At 43.9% G+C, this 19091-nt stretch overlaps 1 protein-coding gene across 6 annotated transcripts in view; it reads right to left on the reverse strand.

Annotated features, from left to right (window-relative positions):
• Synd (protein kinase C and casein kinase substrate in neurons protein Synd) overlaps positions 1–19091 on the reverse strand; it is a 336406-nt gene that overhangs the window by 156035 nt on the left and 161280 nt on the right. For 3 of the 6 annotated variants that reach the window (XM_076200373.1, XM_076200367.1, XM_076200368.1), the window contains one exon: positions 18723–18792. The exons of 1 other annotated variant lie outside the window; for it this stretch is intronic. The gene's annotated coding sequence lies outside the window, so the exon portion shown is untranslated. Of the gene's footprint in view, positions 1–16541; positions 16596–18722; positions 18793–19091 lie in introns of those variants that run through there. 2 more of the 6 variants (XM_076200374.1, XM_076200370.1) reach the window with 2 other exon arrangements.

Raw genomic sequence — 19091 nt, forward strand, 5'->3', positions numbered from 1 at the left:
AGAGGAGGAGGAAGAGGAGGAGGAGGAGGAGGAGGAGGAATTGGAGAAGGAGACAGAAGGAGAAGGAGATGAGATTAATATCTGAAGGATCAGGAGGAGAAGGAAGAAGAGGATGATGATGATGATGGCATTGAGGTGCAAGGAGGAGATGGAAGTGGAGGAAGAGGAAGATCTTAAGGAGTCGAATAAGGAAGAGGAGAAGGAGAAAGTGAGGGAGGTGGAGGAAGGAAGTGGAGAAGGAGGTGGGGGCAGAAAGAGGAGGAGAAGGAGGTGGGGGAAGGAAGAGGAGGGAGGGGCCGAGAGGTTGGGTCAATATTTCTTCTCCTGGGGAGAGAGAGAAAGAGAGAGAGAGAGAGAGAGAGAGAGAGAGAGAGAGAGAGAGAGAGAGAGAGAGAGAGAGAGAGAGAGAGAGAGAGAGAGAGAGAGGGGGTAGTGCCAACTTGTGTATGCGTGTGGCACTCGGCCCCGTTTCGAATTTATGATTTCGATAAATTCGTTTCGGAGGCAACCGTCGTCCCGTTTTCTATTAAACGTTTCGTTCCCAACGCAAATGTCCGTAAATTCTCCATTAGGAAATTGAATATTACATTTTTGTTCTCATGGCTTCTATATTCGAATAGGTTATCTTTGCTGTCGTCAGGCGATTTTATTCACCCCCCAAGGAAATTATCTAAGGTTCATTTCACACGTATCGACTTTTCGCCGTGCGCCGTCCACGACACGACGTCGTGCTTCCAGATAACCATAGCTGTCTATGGACACTCACACTTCACAACTACGACCATGTGTGAAAGCGTCCATAAATATCCATGGTTACCTGAGAGCACGACGTCGTGTTGTGGACGGAGCACGGCGAAAAGTCGATGCGCGTGAAACGAGCCTACGAACTCAGCTTCGCCACTTTCTGTAAACCCTAGAAGCGCAAACGATCCCTTTGTTTCTCAAACTTTTGGGAAAACTGGCTCCAAATTTCGCGAAATATTTCTTTACAAAAAATTCGCGAAAAATGAGGTGCAAACTTTAGCGAAAAAGCAGAAGTTATTCCTTGGAAGAAAAGATGTTTCTTTGACGATTTTTCATTCATTATTATTATTGTAACATTGTGGTGGAGAGAGAGGGAAGAGAGAGAGGGAAGAGAGAGAGAGAGAGAGAGAGAGAGAGAGAGAGAGAGAGAGAGAGAGAGAGAGAGAGAGAGAGAGAGAGAGAGAGAGAGAGAGAGAGAGAGAGAGAGAATCTCCCATGCCGGACCCAGCCTCATCATCACCATAACCATCTAAGCACCCCCCCACAAAACGCGAATTTTCAGCAACTTTGAGAGAAGAGCGTTTTGACTGCGAATACTGGAAACACACAAATATTTGCTTTTCTATTTTTCGAAATTTCGAAGAGAACGAAAAAAAACAAGCTTCCGAGCCTATCACCACCTTTGTCCTTTCAGCTGGCACAGCAGCTGGGTCACACACAGCTGGAAAGGTCAGCTGTAAGTACGCTGACAAGCGTAGACAAAGTCAGTGTTACACTGCGCTTTTTGTACTTTAGTGTTCGAATGGCTAGAACATATGAATAAAAGAGACTGCAAGAGACCATAAGGCCTACACTAGGCAGTTTCATGTCCATAATCACCTGTCAACCCCATCCATAAAGTTGTCTAACCTTTTCTTAAAACAACCGATACTTTCATCGCTCACTACATGGTTACTAAGTCTATTCCATTCTTTGACCACCTTATCAGTAAATCAATTATTGCCTATTTCCTTCTTAATCCTAAATTTGTCCATTTTAAATCCATCACTGCGAGTCCTCCCCTGTTGTCTTAATATGATGACCTTGTTTGCGTCACCTTTGTTAAGGCCTTGATAAAAGCTCCGATTATAATATCTCTCGCTTACAGCATTTGAAAGTATATATGCAGTTTTCAATTCTTATAATATTTTAGCTTCGATAAATAAATTCATTTTCATCACATAAATCAAATTTATTAGCTATTTGGACGATTAGAAAACAAAAATATTGGGTCCACCAAATCAACAAAAATTGGCGTAAAACTGCCCAGAGTGTTACTGATTATAGAAGCCTACGGTGGTTCGCATGCTCACCCCGTGGCTGGGTTATCACACTGGGCTTCCAAGAGCTTCACGAGCGTCGACCGTTGAGAGTTCGTTTGAGTAAAAACGACTTCGGTTACAATATTTGAATTTTCAAATCTCCAAATTTCAAAATATCTTTCCGTCTTATATAGCAAAGCTGAATAATGAACTAAGATATTGTGAACTTATACGAATGTTAGATATAATATTGAAATGTTCTTAGAGAAGTCTAGATTTCTGTAAGCGAAGTCACATTCTAGTTATTGAAACGAAGGTTGGAGGTAGGATGTGTGAGGGAAAATAGCCCAGAGTGATAACCCCTTTAGTAAGACACACTGGCTATGGGGTCAGCTAAGGTCACGCCAGGAGGTGCTTCGCTGCCAAGCCGTCACCTTTGCCCTATGCGCTTGGGTTGCTGAGGCAAACAAGCTACTCGGCACGCATGGGAAGAAGAGGAAGAAGATGAGGAGGAAAAAGGGGACGAAGGAAATGACGAAGAAGAAGAGGAAGAAGAGGAATAGGAAGAATACAATGAAGAAGAAGACGAAGAGGAAAAGAGGAAGAAGAAGACGAGGAAGAGGAAGAAGGGGGAAGAAAGGGAAAAGGAAGAAGACGTAGAAGACGAAAACGAAATGTGAAAATATCATGGTTGTATGCCAAGTACTCTGAAACCAAAACCATTGAATATCTGTGTCCAATATGACATCAACACGTGTTCATACAAACTAAAAGAATATGCACATAAAACACACACACACATATACATACGCACGCACACATACGGTACCTCACGAGCATAATCACACGGTAATCACACGCGCACACAAATATCCACACACGAGTACATATATCTTACTCTCTCTCACTGTTTAATAATACAACAACTCACCCATGACTGATTCAATCCTGGGTTCTGCTCCTCCCCTTCCCCCTCCCCCCCCATATCTACGCAGTGTGCAACCCCCACCCACCCCCTTTGCATAAACAGGTCATTAGCTGTGGGGACCCACACCCCTTAATCACCCCAAATTACCCCCCAACGAAACCAGAAGATCTCTTCACACCTACCTTGAACACACACACACATACACACACACACACACACACACACACACAGAGAGAGAGAGAGAGAGAGAGAGAGAGAGAGAGAGAGAGAGAGAGAGAGAGAAACTAGTCCTTACCCAAACATGTGTAGCATACACCTGTTTGTCTATCCTCGACATTTGCGTTCTCCACAAAAACAAACGAATAAATAAATAAATAAATAAACAAAATAAATATGTCAATATAACTAGACAAAAATGAACACAAAGTAACATAAGCACCGAAGGAAAAAAATAATAATTACAAATAAAGACAATTTAATTCTGGATAATTCAACAATGAAGACGATTAAGAAAAATGTCATGCCAATGTGACCAACATTATAATAATAATAATAATAATAATAATAATAATATAGTAACAATCATATAATAACAAAAATAATAGTAGTGATAACAAAAATAATAATACTATTAATAATAATAATAATTATAACAATAAATTGGAAAATAAATAGTATATAAATTTGGACGATTTAAACACAATAACACAACACTTTTGTTCTGCCTTAAGATAGACGATTTTATGAAAATGTGTGCGAGTGTAAGGAAGGGGGGAAGGGAGAGAAACCCTCGGCCTGTAAAAGGTGGAGGAAGAGGAGGAGGAAGAGGAGGAAGAGGAGGAGGAGGAGGAAGAGGAGGAGGAAGAGGAGGAAGAGGAGGAAGAGGAGGAGGAGGAGGAAGTGGAACATGATGATGATGATGATGATAAGTAAGAGGAGGAGGAGGAGAAAGATGAGGAGAACGATGAGGAGTAGGAGGAATAGGAATAAGAGGAAAAGGAGGAGGAATAGGAGGAAGAGATGAAAGAGGGGGAGGAGGAGCAGGAATAAAAGGAATAGGAGGACGAGGAAAATGAATAGGAGTAGGAGTAAGAGTAGGAGGAGGAGGAATAGGATTAGGAGTAAGAGTAGGTGGAGGAAGAGAAGAGGAAGAGAAGGCGGAGTAGGAGGAATAGGAACAAGAGGAATGGAAGGAAGAGGAGGAGGAAAGAGATACAGAAGGCAGAGGACAAGGAAGAGGAAGAGGAGTATGGGGAGAGGAGGGGAGGAGGGGAGGAGGGGAAGAGGATGAGGAGGACGAGGAGCCGTAAGAGGATGAGGAGGAGAGGTAAGAGGAGGAGGGGAGGAGTAGGAGGAGCAGTAAGAGGAGGAGGGAAGAGGAGGAGGAAGAGCAGTAAGAACAGGAGGAAGAGGAAGAATAGGAGTAGGAGGAGGAGGAGCAGTAAAAAGAGGGGGAAGAGGAAGAATAGAAGTAGGAGTAGGGGTGGGAGGAGGAGGAGGAGGAGAAGGAGGAGCAAGAGGAGTTGGAGGTGGAAGAGGAGGTAGAGGAGGAGGTAGAGGAGGGGGGCAGAGAAGGGGGGGGCAACCTTGAGAGGCATACTCCCTTCTGTAACGTGCGACACACTTCCTTTTATTTTATCTGTCGCCAGGCGATTTTATTAATCTCGGGGGGGGGGACCTCTCCCTTATCGAATCTGTCAACGGCTCTAACCAGCATAAATAAATAAATAAATAAACAAATGAATAAAAATAATTAAATAAAAAATCTGTCAAGGCAAGTAGCGGGTCTCAGGTAGACATCTTGTTTTGTATAACTGTTAATATAAAAATAAATATTTTTATCTTTATTCTAAAATGTTTAAACGCATTCTTGTATCAACACGGCAGACATTCTCTAAATAATTCTGCTAAATAATTATTTCATATATATATTTTTAATATTTCGAGTTATTCATAACATACATATTTCTATGTACACATTTAGAGGTTTATATAATTCTCGTATTAATCCTATGGCATCTACAATGCGCTCTTAAGTGAATAACATTACTGAGAACCAGATTAAACAGGCTCAGTAGTTAATCGTCACTGAAATCCGTTTGTTCAGTTACGATGAACTAGTTTAAGTAATCTCTTTGCAATTATATACATTTCTTTGTGAAGTTAACTTTATACCACAATTTCTATTCTGGTATGGGTGAACCGAAACGGGGTTATTATAACTTTATTAAGGTGAATTAGTTCAAGTAATCTTCTTGCAATAAATTTATTTGTGAAATAATTTTGTTCAGCCGAGGAGCAATATGAGGTCCCGGTCTATGGTGCCCTTGCTTCGCCCGGGGTCCGCGCGATCACACGAGTCAGTCTGACGTTACCCAGAATAAAATATGTCAAGGATCGTCGTCGCCAGAAAGGTCCTTGGGCCTTCAGGTGATACTTTTCCTCTCCCTCTCTCTCTCTCTCTCTCTCTATCAAAAAAAAAAAAAAAAAAAAAAAAAAAAAAAAATATATATATATATATATATACATATATATATATATAATCAACAATAATGATATTAATACATAAATTGATAAAAATTTAATTATTTTTTTTTCTTTGGCTTCAACCACACGATTCTAGTTAACCCTAAAACTACCACCAACCCGTCCAGCACCCTTCAGCGTCGCACACAACCGAATCCTACCAATATCGCAACCCATGTAATCTCTATCACCACTCCCACCACCATCATGGCCGCCACCACTACCACGCCCCACCACCACAACCATCATGACCGTCACCACCACGAATACAACCATCATGGCCACCACCACCACGGTCACCAACGTCACTGCCACTACCACCACCACCACGGTCGTCACCACCACTATAACACTCCCACTTCCACTACCACCAATACCACCACAACTGGCGCCACCGCTGCTACCACCACCACGGCCACCACTACTACTGCAATCACCACTACTATGACCGTCACCACCACCACGAATACCACCATCGTGGCCACCACTACCACCACGGTCACCACCACCACGGCTACCAGGGCCACGGTGAGTGCAAGTTGCCTTTCACTCAACGCCAGCGACTGCCATAAGGAGACTCGAGGACAAACGCCTGACACAAGAAGAAGAGGAGGAGGAGGAGGAGGAGGAGGAGGAGGAGGAAGAGGAGGAGCCAAATACGTCCAAATATCCGAACCTCCCTGTATAACACCCCAGACTTCGACAGGATGATAATTCTTCATGTGGGCTATTCTGGGGCTGACAATTGTTCAGGTTGGCTATTCTGGGGTGACAATTCTTCAGGTAAGCTATCCTAGGGTGACAATTCCTAAAGTAACCTAACCTAACGCAACCTAACCTACCCTAATGTAACATAACCTAACCTAATTTAGCCTAATCTAGCCTAACGTAACGTAACCTAACCTTACCTAACTCACCTAACCTTACCTTATCTAACTTAACCTAACCTAAATGGGGGTAACGATTCTTCATGTGTTTTTGGTTGGGGTGACAATTCTTCAGGTGGGTTATCCTGGAGTGATGATTCTTCATGCGGCCGTTCTGGGGCTGACCTCAATAATCTAGTGCAATGATGAATATAATAAGAAATAGGTAAATAAACAAGTAAATGAAAAAATAAAATAAGTAAATCACTAAGAAACACACAGGTGATTACGAAAACTTCTGATCCACCCCCAACGCCTACTTGTCTTCCTGTGGCTGTCACTCGCTCCAGCTGTCCGACCACAAGGGGCAAAGGTGATCCATTCACAGGGAGCTAAATGCCTCCTTGCGTGCGCTACTCTCGATCATACAAATCATAAGAAGAAACCGGGGCAGGAGAGGGAGAGAAAGAGAGAGAGAGAGAATGGGAGAGGGAGAGGGAGAGAGAGGAAGAGAGAGAGAGAGAGAGAGAGAGAGAGAGAGAGAGAGAGAGAGAGAGAGAGAGAGAGAGAGAGAGAGAGAGAGAGAGAGAGAGAGAGAGAGAGAGAGAGAGAGAGAGAATGGGAGGAGAAAGATAGAGAATGGGAAGAGAGAGAGACACAGAGAGAGAGAGAGAATGAGGGAAAGAGAGAGAGAATAGGAGAAAATGAGAGAAAGAGAATGAAAGAGAAAGAGAGAATAGGATAAAGAGAATGAGAGAGAGAGAGAGAGAGAGAGAGAGAGAGAGAGAGAGGCAACGCCCGTACCCTTGAACCACATATGCAAAGTAGGATCGACCCTTACCCCCGGAGACCCCACCTCAACTACATAATTATGCAGAAGCGGGGACACCCACCACCCCCCTTCCCCCCACCCACCCCCTTGCCCTGACGGGGCTCCCCACCGCCCCCCAGAGGCATAATAGGCCTAACCCCCTTTACTACAATGGCAGACACTAAAGTCTTTATTCTGGTTAACGACAGACGGTTTTTGTTCGGTATAGGGACATTTCAATGATAACTGGGTTAACTTAGTTGTATATACTGTAGATGTTACGTAAAGTTAGGTTAGGTTAAGCTTTTCAGATTTAACTGTCGCTTCATCTCAATGGTCGTCTCGCCTCTCGCCTAAGGCCCTGTTCACACTAGCGGTTTCAACCGCGGCGGTTCAATTATAATGTAAGTCAATGGAGGTATTCACACACATAACCGCTTAGCGTTTCCTTGCCTATGCGGTTCCGCCGCGGTTTCCGCCTCATCGACGTCTGCCTAATCGTCGTACACACATTCCAAAGTGTAGTTTCCCCCTTATAAGGGGGGTGGCTGAGTCAATGTACACCCATCCCACACCCACCCCACACCTATCCTAAACCCAACCATGGCCCCTCCCATCTCAGCAAATATAGAATGAAGGACCATCCCTGTCCCCAGTCACACTGCTTGGGTCATTGGTAATGCAGCGAGGCACAGCAGAGTCCAGCTGAAGCATAATGGGATCTCAATACAACAAAAATTAATACATACATACATATATATATATATATATATATATATATATATATATATATATATATATATATATATATATATATATATTAAACAATCGAATGGCAGTGCAAAAAGTCATGGCATAAAAAGGATAAAACAAATAATAAAAATAAAACAAAACAAAAGTGAAACAGGTTACAAGGCTTCATACATACAACCCTAACACCCTCAACTTCTAACCTAAGTAATACAGCTAAAACTAGAAAAAAATGTACCTCTTAACACGTCAATGTGGTTACGGGACATTGAGACATACAAAGAGCGAAACAGACCACGCCCACAAGCTTGCCAGGACATCATGGGTAGGTTCGTAACGGAGTCAAGGCATACAGGGCACGCCCACCTTCAACCCACCCACCCACCCACCCAACCCTCGGCGTAAGCAGGTCTCTTATCCAGGACAGAACGAATGAGGACACAGAAGTCCAGGTGACATGTGTGTAAACATGTGTGTAGAGTGTGTGTAGTGTGTGTGTGTGTGTGTGTGTGTGTGTGTGTGTGTGTGTGTGTGTGTGTGTAGCGCATGTGTGTGGGTGTATGTTTATGTATGTGTGCACATACGCACATAAACACACACACACACACACAAACACACATAGAGTGAGAGTTACCAGACACTTCGAGTTACAGTAGCAGCCACTTTATAACTTTACATTTGCATAAAATGAATTAATAAATTAATCAGTTCATCACACAGTACGCAAGTGTTGAATTTTTGTATACAAGGGTATCTCTGCGTACATACTTATCCAAATACTCACAAACAAGGGTAATTGTATACGCGTTTGTTACATTGTAAACACATACACACACATGCACGCGCGCGCGCGCACGAAGTACACACACGTACACATACGCGCGCGCACACAATATAATCTAATCTAAGCACTCTTTGTGAGAACAAAGAGGAGACGGAAAAAGAGGAGAAAAATACGATGACGAAATAAGGGAGACAAGAGGGATGAATGGCGAAAAGGGATTGGGTTAGGCAGGGAGAGGAGGGAAAGAAGGAAGACAGACAAAGGGAAAGGAAGAGATGGGGAAGGGGAGGCGAGGGAAAGGCATGGGAAAGTATGAGAAAGGAAGGGGAGAGAAGGGGAAAGAAAGGAAAGAAAGGAAAGGGATGCAAAGGCAGGGGAAGGGAAAGGGGAGGGAAGGAAATGAGCAAAGAGAAAGAGGATATGAAGGAGAGTGGAATTGAGGAAGGAAGAGAGAGAGGGGAGAGGAATGGAGGGAAGGGAGGGAAGGAGAGAGAGAGAAAGAGAGAGAGAGAGAGAGAGAGAGAGAGAGAGAGGGAGATAGATAGAGAGACAGAGGGAGATAGGTAGAGAGAGAGGGAGAGAGAAAGAGAGAGAGAGAGAGAGAGAGAGAGAGAGAGAGAGAGAGAGAGAGAGAGAGAGAGAGAGAGAGAGAGAGAGAGAGAGAGAGAGAGAGAGAGAGAGAGAGAGAGAGAGAGAGAGAGAGAGAGAGAGAGAGAGAGAGAGAGAGAGAGAGAGAGAGAGAGAGAGAGAGAGAGAGAGAGAGAGGAGAGAGTGTGTTCAAGGCTGTCAACATTCCTGCGGCGACTTGTGAATCCTAAACTATCGCTCAGGTGTGCTTGGTCACATTAAATCCAGTCCGCCTTGGCAAAAAGTGACCGATATTCAATCGGAATTTCATCAAAAGTGGAAGAGCGTGTTAATAAAAAGGGAGAGTTTCACCCCACTTCGGACATTTCGTATCCTTTCGTCGCCAGGGCAGTGTTTTCGTCTTATCGAGTACTTATGTGCAAGTCCACGTGCAGGATGGTGTGGGCATGTGTGTTGGAATGTCTACACAAGTGTGCGTGCGTGCGTGCGTGTGCGTGTCTGGATTTACAAAATGGATGGACATTTTAGAATTCATGTGCATGTGTGTATATGCTTTGTGTGAGTGTGTGTGTTTCACCATGGTTTTAGATCACGTGTTGGACTCGTGATCAACAGCTATTTCCCTCCCGGAAGAGAGCTCATATATATGACCGATCTATGGGTAATGCTGTGACCTTACACGCACGCACACACCCAACTCCCCGCCCACGGGAGTTGGAGTAACGACTCGCAGCGTAGCGATACGGAAATTATTTCAGCCCTGGGCGTGATTCGAGCCCGGACCGCCGTAGTGGCGGCAGGGAACCCTAACCACTGCGCCATCGAGTCATGCGTGCTTGTGCGTGTGTGTGTGTGTGTATGTGTGCGCGCGCGCATCTGATACTAAAGAGAAAACGATAGACAGCAAGAGATAAAATGAGAAAGTGAGGTGTGACCCTCACCTCCTTTCCAGCCTACGCGCTGACCAACTTCATATATTTTTCTCTATCTGACGCTGCCAGAGATTTCTATTCGACTCTGGGGCGGACTCGGAGTCCATCGACCGAGACCCACTCTCTCCCGAGTTCGGCCCCGAAGTTGATAAAAAATCACCTGACGGCATATAGATTAAAAATCAGTATATTAGGTTATCATGGCGAAGAGATTATTTCAATTATTATTATTACCATTATCCTTACTATAAATGACTTCAAAGATGCGAGCGGGTACGTGCCTTAGACTTGGCTATCTCCCTTATAAGGGGGAAGAATCCATTGGTATATAGATAATTTATTATTATTATTATTGTTGTTGTTGTTAGTATCATCATTATTACTGAAATGGATTGGGTGTATGGAAAGAACGAATGACGAAAGGCTACCAAATAGTGTGTGGAAGGCAGAGGTGGATGGAGTGAAGGTGAGGGGAGGACTGAGAATGATGTGGCTGAACGGGGGCATAGAGTTCAAGGGGAATATTTGTCGAGCAGGGAAGGGAGAAGACAAGAAACGAATGTGAGTGGAGATGGATGTGCATGGATGATAATTTTATTAATTTACTTATTTAGTTTATTGTATTTTTGTCTGTTCTGAAAATTCACGAGGGTGGGGGGTCGCCATGTAATGAAGCGGTGGGGGTAAACCAGCTTCAGCTGTCAGACCCTATGGAGCTGTGCCTAACTGCATTGCTTTTGACTCGAGTAGAGGGCGGGAATCAGGGATGACCCTTCATCCACACGGAACTAGGAAGGGACGACAAGTGGTCTTGGGCTGGATATGGGATAGGTGACAGGTGAGTATGTCTTGACTCGGCCACCCCCTCTATAAGGGGGAAAGGCCCTGTTGTTGGTGGTGGTAGTGGTGGTAGCAGCAGCAGCAGCAGCAGTAGTAGTAGTAGTAGTAGTGATGATAGTTGGAAAAAAGTTCCACGAGGATGGAGGTCGTTAAAAATTAACGAAAAAAAAAAAAAAAAAAAAATAGCAGTACTAGCATCACCTTACAGTTGTCATCCTTTCTAGTTGTAGCAGTAGTATTACCTTATAAAGTATCCCTTCTACCGTTATTCGTTTTAAAAATTTACTTGTAGTTCTCAAACGATTTGGGAACGCGGGTTTTCCTCCTCCTCCTCCTCCTCCTCCTGTGTACGACCAAGACCACAAATCTGGACTCGTTATCTCTGGCGACGCCTTCACCCCCCAAGTTCGGCGCATTACGGTTCTTGCATTTCCCGGTCCTTCCGGAGGCCTCCCTCTCTTTCTCTGTTTTTTTTTCTAATTTATATGCCTTCACACACACCAGGGTTCGTCTATTAAGACGCGCATTTTCACATCCGCGCCATAACGCGCCAAAATTCGAAATGAGGAGCGCTAAAAAAAAAAAAAAAAAAAAAAAAAAAAAAAAAACAATTTCGCGTGCTTCAATGCCGATGTTTACCACAGAATGAAGCTGAGCATCGCGATATATTCATAAAGTACGCCTGCCTCATTCCAAGGACACAGTTTAATATCCCATTTATTATCAAAGACATAGGTAGGTCTCCTCAGGTGTGTCGTCATTCAATTCCAAACATTATGAAAAAAGTGCTCGCCTAGCTGTCACGGTGAAAATTTAGGCAAGTACTTTCTTGTTCGCCTGCATTTTTTTTTTAAGACAAGGACTGAAACACACACACATCTAGAAAAAAATTAAATTGCAAACTCACTTGTCGCCAGCCGATTTTATTCATCCCCAAAAGCTAAAGCCCCGCACCAAAGGAGAGTGGGTGGGGGCGGGGTGGGGGGTTAATTCAGTTATATGTTGAGTCCCGTAGTCTCTTAATGCCTCAACCTGGCGCTAACCAGAATAAAAATCTAAAGTACGTCACTATTGACACACGGTTAACCCATCATGCGGGTTCAAAGCCCATGGGAGATATTCCACTAAAACATAAATGAATAATAAATAAATAGAAAAAATATATATACATATACATATATATATATTATATATATATATATTATATATATATATATATATATATTATATATATATATATTATATATATATATATATATATACATATATATTTACATCCCCTTCCCCCCTTCCAGCACCCCACCTTCCCCCTCACCTATCTCACCTTGATCTTCTCCCCCCACCATAACTCTTAACACACTAATTACCCCCATTTAAACACCCACTACTTTCCCCTCGTTATCCCCCTTTCTCTCGGAGTGCTCCCCCTCCCCTCCCCTCCCCTCCTCCACCACCGAAATAGTTTCCTTATCTCCTTATCTCTCTTCGCTACACATCTTTCTCCTACATTCCCCTCTACGAGGTTGTTCGGTACGATGGTCTTTATCGACGTTTCGGGACTTAAGACTGCATGACCTCGTTGGTGTCCCGCGGTGATTCTAAAGCGGGATTCGAACCACCTCCGAACGTTGGTGTTTTCGTTCGTTCGGTCAAAACGCTCCCACACAATACATATGACATTCAACACCATTTTTCATGACCACCACGTCCATTAACACCACAACTGCCATAAACACCACCGACTTACATCAAAACTGGCAACACCAAATTTAATACTGACACCTCATATCCAATTGAACCCAAACTACCAAAATCCACATTTTTATTATCACTATATTCGTCCACTTCCCACCATCCACTTGCACCAAAACTGCCAACACCATATTGACTACGGACATATTTATGGTCCTATTTTACACCACAAGTGACACCAACACCATATTCACTATCACCACGCTGGTCCAACACATGGGCCAATGACAAGGTACTGCATAGTGCAGGCCTTATGGTCTCATGCTGTCTCCTTCATTCTTATGTTAATGGCGGTCCTGAGAGATGGACATCGAAGTGAATCATCTCCCTAGTGCCTGTTTTCAAAATCCATCAACCCTTTCATCTCCATCTGGAGGTGCAGCCCTGAGAGGCTGGCATTCGGTTTCCGGTCCAAGTTCAACAATATTTCCTCCAGCTTATGACGATTTCATCACAACCGGTGACTGATCCCCTTCTACAACACAGCCCAACGTTATACAGATCCATAAGAAGACAAGGATTGTTGCCAGTCGCTGTGGGGGTTGCGGGTTTCAACTACCAACACCAAAAACTACAATTAACACCATTTTCACCACCACACTTGTCAACAATCCACTTGCACCAAAACAACTGCTAACACCTATCTCCACTACCCACCCCACGCTCACCCGTTCCCACCAAAAATGACACTATCACCATTTCTGCCACCCCTCTCGCTCACCCACTTCCCATTTGCACCAAAACTACCACTATCACCATTTCCATGGTCAACTTGCACCAAAACTGCCAGCCCCACCATCTCTCCTGTTGTCACCACCTATTCATCGTAATTGCTTTCCCTTGCTCCATTTCCCACCGCCCGATCGATGCCGACTAACGGTGCTACTAAAGAAAACTAATGACATGATGCTCCTCAGCTTCCCAAGTGCCTCCTCATCACCACCCGTGGGAAAATATGACTAACCGTGGGAAAATATGACCAACCGTGAGAAAATATATCTAAAGTGGGAGGTTTATGAGAATGGGATGGGTAGGAAAGTAGGGATGGAGCAGGGGGAGAGGAGGGAGGGAGAGGGATGGGCAGGTGAAGGGAATAGGGAAGACTATGCGGATAACTGGGGAGGAACAGGAGAGAAAAGTGAAAAAATAGGACAAGTGAGGGAAGACAGGAGGAAACTGTGGGAAGAGACATGACAAATCAAACGCACGCGCGCACACACACAACTCGTGGCGCACTTGGCAGAGTTCCCGGCTACCACTATGGTTATCCGGGTTCGAATCCGGCCCAGGACTGATATAATTTCAAAAATCGCTGCGCTGCGGGTTGTTACTCCAACTCTCGTGGGCGAGGATTTGGGTGTGTGTGTGTGGGAAATAACTGTCGATCAAGAGTCCAAAGACCATGGTGAATCACATACAGAGATTTATTTAATTATATGCATCTTTGTTACCAACAACTGCAGCCTATAAGCTCTGGGCGACTTTATAGTAATGAACGTCCTCACTTATGTATTGCTACTTCTTAGACTCCTGGTAGAGCTCATTTCAACACTGAACAAGACAATCTGGCATCCACCAACTCTCCCGACTGTGGTCCCTCTTTGAAACAGATGGGGACCCCACGTGACCCCCAGGGCTCCAGGTTGAGAATCAATTGTCCATAGAAAGAAGGTCCACCTTCTGATGACGTCATGTGGTCCTTTGAGGCGACTAGCCACGGCCCCCGCAGGCTTTGAGCTTGCTGATTGGCTGATGAACATTCAGAGGACTTTATATCATTATCAGAGGTTCAAAATTCTATTCTATTTTTTTTCTTTTTTTTATAATTACCATCATTAGAAACACCTTTCATGCCCAGTGCCACTCATTTTATTATGGTTGTCGTTGGAGGAATTAATTCATTTCCGTGGCACCTATCTCGTTTAACACCCACAGTGCCAGTTGGCACTCTTCCTTTTACTCTAGCTGGCGCCGGACTATTCTATTACTCCCTGGTGCCACTCCCGGATAGTGTCAAGTATCTATACATCTCCGTGGCCCTTCCCCGAGAACGAAGAATTTTCAGCCCACCACGTTTAACTCCTTCCGTGCCACGTTTTACTTTGGTGCCAGGCGCTTTTATTAAAATTCGTGGCACCCCAGCGACGGTGGAGAGGTAATCTAAGGCGAGAATATCGCCGTTTAGGACGACATTGTTGCTCCCATTGTGTAATAACACGCCATATTCGATCAGTATCGCCATCTGTACGGCGGTAGTCTGTAAATTCCAGCCAACATTTGTCAATACCTGTCCCACCCAACATAAAATATCCTAAACTAAAATAACCTAATCTAAATTAATTAACTTGAAGAACTCTGAAAACTATATAACGTAAGCGACATCGTCGTCTTAGCGGCGATACTCTCGTTTTATTCGCCAATAACACTTCCTTCAACATCTCTTACTTGCCCTCTCTCTTTCTCTCTCTCTTTGCCCTCTCTCTTTCTCTCTCTCTTTGCCCCCCCTCTCTCTCTTTATCTGTCCTCATGGCTCTCGAACTCTCACTGTTTGTTCTTCCCGTGCCGACAAATTCTGCCAAGTCATCACCAGGTTCCTCCCCCGTCAGAAGGGGATGCTGCTGCTTCTGCCGCCGGCGCAGCTGGTCGTGCACCAGTGCAGGTGGTTGCGGATTCTAATGCAGCAGCAGCAGCAGCTCTGCAGCAGCTGACACAGTTAGAGATGGACGTGTACCCTCGGGTGAAGCTGCTCACACTTTTTTTTTTTTTTTTTAGATGCATCACTAGTCCAACCACACACACTCGCACGGTCTTGGTCAAAAGTGTCTTAACAATTTTAAGGTATTCACCCTGTAAACAGAGTATGCTCCTGATTAATTTAATGCATTATTCTATACATTATTCTATTCGTCTTGGTCAAAAATGTCTTAATAATTTTATGGTATTCATCCTGTAAACAGAGTATGCTCCTGATTATTTTAATGCATTATTCTATACAATATTTACGGTGTATTTTCTTCTATAGAAAATATATGAAATGTTTGAGAATAAACGCTGTACTTCAGGAGTGGCTGAAGACTAATGTACCCGACTGTTCAAGCGTGCTAGTATGCAAAAGGGCACCAAGTGTGTACACACACACACACACATATTCAAGATATCAAGAAATGCAATTTTCAATACTGATGCATTAATTCATTGGAACATGGAAGAAGAAACAGTAGGCAGAAAAAAAGTGAATTTTAACGTTAAGTTTGGTTGACGGAAGTAAGATGAGGGGACCTCATAGCTTTTCTACTCTATGTTGCAATTAGGTAAATGTAATGTGGTAAATACGCACAATGACATATACACACACACACGTCCCTCTCAAAATATACATACGTTCCCCTCAAAACACACACACATTCACACATATAATCTTCAAAATACATACACAAACACGTACTCTTTAAAATACACGTATAAACACGTATTCGTCAAAATTTATATACATACATGTACTCTTCAAAATACATTCACTCTCTCACATAAACACACACACACACACGTACTCCTCAAATTACAAATACACACGCACGCACACATACACACACATGTACCCCTCAAAATATACACACACTTCAAAATGCATACACACACATGTACTTCTGAAAATACGCGCGCACACACACACACACGCCCCCCTTAAAACATACAAAAAAGGAGGGGGGGGTACCTACTTGTCACATCGACACCACCATGACGACCACCACCACCAGCACCACCGCCACCACCACGGGACGGGTCTCCGCCATTACCATACCAGCAGACTGCGCCATGCCATGACTCTGCGTCACCAGAGCCGATGCTGCTGCCATCTCGCGTCTGCCCAAGACACCTTTTTATAATACTTGTGATGTCACACCCCACTTGCGCGTCCTCTCCTCTCTCCCACCTGTTCCCCTCGAGTCTCCCACAGGGCTTCGCTACCACCCTCTTCCTCCTCCACCTCCTCCTCCTATTTGTTCTCCTCTTAGTCATCTTTTTTCTTCACCCTCTACTTTTCTTCTTCGTTCCTCTTCTCTTCCTCTTTTCGTCTTTTTCCTCTTCCTCCTCTTCGTCTTCTTCTTCCGTCGAAATATCCTTATTCTCTTTGGGGCGTTTTTCTGGGAACCAACCTGATCCCAAAACACCACCATAATCATTATTAGCCCCCTCCCTACTACCACCACCAGCACAATCATAAATATCATCTCTACCACCACCACCATTATCACCAAGTATTCAGTGACCCCACTCCCTTCCCCCGTTCCTCTTATCTATTCTCAGTCATGTGTATTACGACTATGTACTTGAAAAGGCTGTAACAAGCGGAAACGTCGTACTAATAAACGCTCCGTCCTCACATGGTGTTTATTTCGATAAATTAAACACACACACACACACACACACACACACACACACACGCATATTTTTGTAACTATCATAACTCATGCAATTATTACGAGTCGACTTCCATCCTCCTCCATGCAGTGCCATACTGAGTGCCACAAGCAACTGTGGCTCGTCTATGTTTACTCTCACTAAACCGCCTTCCGTCCAGGGGAGTACTTTCCCTTTTCATGTTGGCTGCCGTCAGGCGATTATATTCATATATTTTACCCAACAACTCCCCCTCCTTTCCAATTGTTAAGTATGACAACTGATAACGCTCAGTTACGGTAATGGCCTTTATTAATTCTATTCTGGCTGCCGTCAGACGATTTTATTCACGCGGGGGGGGGTAACCCTACAGTGGCACCCTTGACCCTACGATGCCGAGGGGAAACTTTAGTGATTTTGTTCTGGCTAAAACAAGACGATTTAAGTCAGCTACTAAAGAAAGCTCGTCCAAACTGGGTTAAACAACTTCACTCGGCTGAAGGGTTTTGCGAATCTTCGTCGATATCCAGCGCTTCTATCCTTGGGGGAAGAGAGAGAGAGAGAGAGAGAGAGAGAGAGAGAGAGAGAGAGAGAGAGAAATATTGCGCTGAAGACGCGGTGGAGTACTCTTCTTTGAGTGAAGAAGTCTCCAGTCATAAAGAGGGCTGCGTTAATCTGGTCCATTGAGGTGTAACAGAAGTCCATATAATACTATATAAAACTTAGAGCAGAACGGAAGTACAGTGGGCGCTACATGTGATCAATACTTTTCTTTGAGTGAACAGAAGTCTTCAGTTATAAAGAATGCTGCGTGCCTCTGGTCCATAGAGGTGTAACTGAAGTCCATATAATACGGACTCTATAAAACTTATGCAGTTAATACTCCATACGGGATTCAGGCCGTATTTTTAAAACCTTTCTCCAGACCTGGGGAACGCTCTCTGTACCATTAGAAGGTAAAGGTAAGGAGCCTACGCCATGAGGCGCTGAGTAGCTTCGGAAAGGAGTGCGGGATTCGAATCCATAACTAGGAGGATCCGGAACTCACATTCTTCTGGTTACGCCACCAGCGCATTAGGAAGAAGGATTTCAACTGTTTTTTTCTGATTAAGTTGATCTGGCTTAAGGCGTATCACACTAGGCTATTTTTCCTCCGACTGTTGGAACAGCTTTGCAGCCCACAGCTTTCAGGAAAGAATCTGATATGCTGGAGGAAAATAATTTTCCATCAGCATATCAAATGACAGTCTATGTATTTTTGTTGAGAAAATAAAACAGTTTGCCATAGTAATTTTACAGCGGAAGAAGTTCTGGAGGTGATGGGTTACCGCCGATTAATCGGAGGCTGGAGGAAAAATAGCCCAGTGTGATAACCCCTTTCCTAAAAAAAAAAAAAACACGAAAGCGTTCCCCAGGGCTGGCGAAAAGTTTCGACAAGTACGGACCAAAGTTTCCCCGGAGACTTCGGGTGAAGAAGCAGTGTTCGATTAGGAACCTACCTCTTCGGGGTTCTTCGGCAGCAGCGGGAGGAACCTCAGGAGTTCTTCGTCTCTCAGCAGTCCGGCCTACCTGGAAGAAGAACAAACATCAAGTGAGACAAATCTTCGTGTTCTTTATTTCTTTTTTTTCAAAAGTATTATTATTATTATTATTGTTATTATTATCATTATTATCATTATTATTTTGAGTTTCGTTCTCCATTACCAGCGTTTCTATCCTTCGGAGATCATATCGCAGTGTGAGAGTCATAAAAGTTTTCTTTTGGTCCTGTGAATATAAGAATGGGGGAGATTGCGAGAGATCGTAAGCCTGCACTAGGCAGTTCCATATCCTTTACCACCTGTCATTCCTATCCATAAAGTTATCTC

This window comes from Oratosquilla oratoria, chromosome 17 (assembly GCF_046742065.1).
Source record: "Oratosquilla oratoria isolate Oo_2021 chromosome 17, ASM4674206v1, whole genome shotgun sequence".
NCBI lineage: Eukaryota > Metazoa > Arthropoda > Malacostraca > Stomatopoda > Squillidae > Oratosquilla > Oratosquilla oratoria.